A 5652-nucleotide genomic window follows, 5' to 3' on the forward strand; every position below is an offset into this window, starting at 1 on the left:
CCTGTGGGGCTTCCAAGACGGTCCATCTCTGTGGAAGCAGGCTGCCACGTCTTCCTCCCAGGGGGCAGCTGCTGGGTTTGAACCACCAACAGTTTGATTAGCAATCTCATGTTCAACCCCTGGGACCACCAGGGTCCTTAGCGATAAAAAGCCCTGTGGTACTCCAAGAGAGGAGAGATCCACAGGGCTTGCAGAGGGATTGAAGGGGGTGGAAAACTCCATTGAGGAATGGTAGAATCTGAATAGATCAGTGAATAAAACAACAACAACAATAATAATCCCCCCACCATTGAGTCCATCCTGACCCATCACGGCCCCATACAGAGTTATGGGAGACTCTTCTTTCTCCCCCAAAGCCCCTAATGGGCTCGAACCACTGGCCTTATGGTTAGTTAGCAGCCCAACGAGAAGCCCACAGTGGCAGCAGGGTCCCTTAGATGGGGAAGTAGGAAGGTGGAGTGGAGTAAGACAGGCGAGGGGTGGAGCAGAGTAAGGTGCATCTGCCCAACGGTTAAAGCAATGAGTTCACATGGATGTGCATAGATGGGCTAACAAGGTAAGTGGTTTGCACCGCAGGCAGGGAGCTTGGAGAGCCAAGTTCTGGATGCTGCTAGTTTGTTGTCAGGAACTGTGAGTCAGCTCCAACCCGCAGTGACAGAACAAAGCACTGCTGGGTCACCACCGCCCTCACAATTGCTACATTCCAGTCCATCGTTGCAGCCCCTGGGTCCACCCATCTCTCTGCCGGTTTTCCTCTCTTCCTCTGCCCCTCTACTTTGTCAAGCATGATGTCCTTCTCCAGGGACTGGACAACATGTTTCAAAGTCTGTGAAACCAAGTCTCTCTCCCCATCCTCCCTTCCGAGGAACATTGTGGATGCCCTTCCTCCGAGACAGACGTGTTTGCTCTGCTAGAAGTCCATGGACTCTCTGTAGTCTCACAGCATCACTATTCAAATGCAGCCATTCTCCTGCTGGCTTCCACACCCATTGCTTAACGCTCACATGCACGTGAGGCGATTGAAAACGCCATCGCTTGGGTGAGGAGCACCTTCGTCCTCAAAGTCACATCCTTGCTCTTCAGCACTTTAAAGAGATCTGGGGCAGCACATTTCCCAGTGCAAGGTCTTGATTTCATGGCTGCTGTTTCCTTGAGTGTGAATTGTGGATCCAAGCGAGACGAAACCTTTGACAACTTCCATCTTTTCTTCATTTATCACGGTGTTGTTTATTCTTCCAGGGGCTGGGATCGTGGTTTCTTGACACTGCCATGCATTCCATAAGGAAGGCTGTGGTCCTTTTGCTTCTTCAGCAGGTCTGCAAGTCCTCCTCAGGTCGAGCAAGCAAGCTGGGTCCTCTGCCTACCGCAGGTTGTTAATAAGCCTTCCCCCAACCCTGTTTGCATCGTCTTCTCATTTGGGGCAGTGTGTCGGATGATTTGCTCAGCATACAGACTGAACAGGGACGGTGAAAGGATAGAACCCTGGCGAACACCTTTCCTGATTTAAAACCAGGCAATATCGCTTTGTGCTGTTCCTAGGACTGCCCCTTGGTCTGCAGACAGGTTTCACGTGACTGAAATGACATGTTCTGGAATCCCCAGGACTTTCTGTGTTAGCTATAGTGTGCTATCACCCACTTAGCCAAGTACCTTTTCATAGTCAACAAAGCACAAGTAAGTGAAGGGCTTGTTTACCATGTACCTGCCCACACCTGGGGAAGGCTCCACAGGCCAGAGAGCATTTACGGACTCAAAGGTGGAGGTCAGAGGTAGAAACTGACTCCTTAGCAAGCCTACCTAGTGTTTCTGAGGCTGTAAATCTTTAGAGGGGCAGACACCTCATCTTTCTCTTTAGAACGTGTAGGACAGAATGATGTTCTTAAACATGCACCTTTAAAAAAAATCATTTTATTGGGGGCTTGTACAACTCTTATCACAATCCATACATCCATCAAGTACATTGTGTCAAGCACATTTGCACATTTGCTGCCATCATCATTCTCAAAACATTTTCTTTCTACTTGAGCCCTTGGTATCAGCTCCTCATTTTTCCCCTCCCTCCTCTTATATATAAAGCCCTTTCTTATACTCATGTGAGGCTCTACGAATTTGTTTCTGTAGTCTACCCAGACTAACACATCTGGGAGATCCTCACACAGCTTTTCCTGACCCAAAACCAATATCTCAGGACCAGGAGTTCTACCAGCCAGCTCTGTGTGTCGGTACCAGCACCTGGAGCCCGTCCATGGCCTGACGGATGGGTCCTCACATCCCCATGCACGCCTCCTGCGTGCTCCCCTGTCTCACACACGTGACATTTCGCTCTCTGAACCTGCGTGCCTATTGCTCAGCGCTGCTCCCTGACTCTGCACCCCCACCCCACCCCACATACACACACACACCTCAGGGGACACCCCCGCAGCACTGCCCTGCCTTCCCTCAAACATCCTCAGCGCTGGGTCACCTGGGTAAGTTCTCAGCCTGCAACCCCAGAAAGGAGAACAGGCCTGGCTTCCACTTCACTGTGCAATACACTGTGTAATAACAGGGCTTTCCCGCGTTAGGAAATAAAACCTGCGTGCGTGTGCTGGACTAGGAGATGGCGGGACTGCCGGTGGGAAGCAGAGGCTGATGTCCAAGGCCTGGACCGGCCATGCACGCCTGGGCCAGCAGGGGGCAGTGCAACGCCGAGCATGGTCCAGGGACCAGCTAGGAGGCTGCTTATGCAGTGACCATTGGATTCCCAGCACAAGTTCTCAGTCTTTTCATTTCTGTCTTATATGTAACAGTCTTAAATGTAACATATAACCGTCTTATATGCAACAGCTTTATGAAACATGATACAAAGTAGAGTAAGGGGGGCGGGGGAGTTGTCTCTAGCCAAGGCTGGGTGAGGTCCTTCCAATGCACTTCCTGAGTGTCCTGAATTACCTCATTGAAATGCGGCCTGTGCTGCACCATCCCCACAGGTGTGGTCAGGTTGGAGCCCATTGCTACAGCCACTGTCTGAATTATGTACCTTAGCCTGGGCGGCACACACAGGCTGTGGGGCCACAACTTAACCTGCAAGCCCCATCCCCCACCTCGCCCCTATGTCACGCCTTGGTAGAAGCTGGAGTTTAGGGGCTGTGTGTCCGTGTACTTGGGACGTGGGGCAAAGGGACCAACCAGCAGTGAGCAATGCAATGTCTCAGGGCTCAGCCTGCAGTTGACACCCCAGGTTTAGGACCTGAATCTGACCTCTAGAAACTCAATGCTCAATATCGATCCTGCCAGCTGGGTTCAGTGTTTCACCAACATGCTGGAAACTTGTGGCAAACGAAGGTGAACAGCCAGGGAACACGAATCACACCCACACACAGTTGTCACAGCGTTGACTGACCCGTGGGGCGCCCGCCTGCGTCGGGCACAACAAAGCCTCACAGGGTGCTCTTTGGCTGGCTGCTCATAAGAAGATCACCAGGCCTCTCTTCTGAGGTGCCTCTGAGTGGTCTCCACCCTTTCACTTAGCCGCCAAGCGCCTTAACATTTGCACCAACAAGAGATCCCAGGGAATACCTAGGAACTCTCTGTTCCTGACTATGAGATGCAATCATATACATAATTATACAGTGCTTGTATACAATTATATCATTAAGCGATTGAATGCCATTCTTAATTATGCAACTAGTAAGTGGATAGTGGTATAATATTATATGATAAACACACTATCTAATTAATATATCATAACTATTATTATATAATACTTATGGTATCACTTTTCTCTCTTTCCTCTATGGCTTCACAGTGGCGGGGAGTCTATTACCACATCACTTACCTCCCTCATTTAATATCGAGAAGCATTAAGGAGCCATGGTAGTGCTGTGGGTTAGGCGCTGAGCTGCTAACCAACCACAAGGTGGATGGTTCAAACCCACCAGCTGTACCACAGGAGAAACATGAGGCAGCCTGCCCCTCCACGTGGGGGCGCTATGAGCCGGCCTGGACTTGATGGCAGTGGCTTCCGGATGGTAGCTGGTAAGAGAAGGTGTCTTCCAGAGCCACACCTCCAGTGGACGGGCTCCTGGCTCAGGTCAGCCCAGAATCCCTTCCCAGTGCAACCTGACCCACCTCCTGTGTTCCTTCAGCTCAGTCACTTGTGCTGTACCTGAGATGCAGGTATACCCCTAATGTGCATGTGTATCCAGAGAGAGAGAGAGATTGGGACAAACTGAAAACTTGCACACTGAAGCCTTTCAGCACAACCCCTCAGGCCTACCTCAGAGATCTCCCCCCACCACCACATCCCCCCGCCGCCCCAACACACACACAAATCTAATGAAAATTTTCTCCAAAATTCTTTCCTGAAACATTCGCCCCATCATTGGAGCAAACCTCTGTGAAGCAATAGTTAAAGACACAATCAGAGAGGGTAAAGCTTTTTGCCAAAAGATAAAACCGTTTGGACCCAAACTACGGGGAATGCGTGAGTCTTTGTTTTCCAGCATGAAAATTGCATGTTTATTCAAAGCAGATGTGGCTTTGTGACATTGGCTTGGGGGTGGGGCAGTGGGGGTGGGGTGGGGGAACCCCAGAGAGTCCTCAGGATGGAAAGAAAAGCACAGAGAGTCTTTCCCAAAAGGCAGAACAAACAAGAGCGAGGCCTGGCTGCCACTCAGCCTTCACAGAAAACAGAACCCAGGCGGAGACGTGGAAGCACGGTGGAGCCAAGAGGGGCCACATGGAGACTGCAGACGACAGGGATGCCGAGAGAACGGGACAGTCCTGAGACCCCCAGCCAGGGACTGCCCTCTGGTCTCTGCTGGTCACCCCACCTCCACCCCAGGGGCACTGGCCCCCTGTGACACCCACAGTTTCCCTAAGCTCCCCGCCCACCCCTTCTGAGAAGGGCTGAGAGGTTGAATCATGTCTTTTTGCAGCAGGTGCACAAACAACAGAGGGTAGGGGCAGAGGGCAGTCAGTCTGACCCTGGGGGCAGCGCTGGTTCCTGGTACCCTCGGCCCTTTTTAATAGCACTGTGGGAGAGCAAGCCGGGTAAAGAGGCCCCAGTGTGACTCTCCTCTCCGAGGAGACCTGGAAGCACAGCAGGGTAAATGCTGGGCCGTTAACCAACCGCAAAGTCCATCAGCAGTTCGAATCCATCAGCTGCTCCTAGGGAGACAGATGAGGCAGTCTACTCCTGTAAAGACTGGAGATCTCAGGAATCCCAGGGAGCAGTTCCAGTCTGCCCTACAGGGTCACTAGGAGTCTAAATGCACTTAAGGGCAGTTGGGTTTGCCTCCTCCCCAGCCCCGAGCCCCCTCTCTCTGCCCATGGGGACATTTCCATGGTGTGGCTGTCAGGGTACCTGCCCTAACACATCATCACAGATCCGCTAGGCGCAATTGTACAGCGATAAGCAAAGATTATATTAAAGTCATAAAGAGCATGCGAGATAGAAGAGAGATGGAAATAATGGAGTCAGATGCAATTCTAGGAAGCAATGCTCACCTCAGCCTTGCTTGGTGGTCCACGTAGAGAGAGAGAGAGAGATTTATTGCTAACCAAAAATTTTATATTCTCTGGGGACATGCAAGCCCCCTAATTACAGGTGAAGACATACATCACAGGAAAGGGTTGTGCTATAGGTAATAATACAGTAATGGGAGGGGG

This window comes from Echinops telfairi, unplaced genomic scaffold (genome assembly GCF_000313985.2).
Source record: "Echinops telfairi isolate 266 unplaced genomic scaffold, ASM31398v2 ScPeMD7_23;HRSCAF=83, whole genome shotgun sequence".
Taxonomy (NCBI): domain Eukaryota; kingdom Metazoa; phylum Chordata; class Mammalia; order Afrosoricida; family Tenrecidae; genus Echinops; species Echinops telfairi.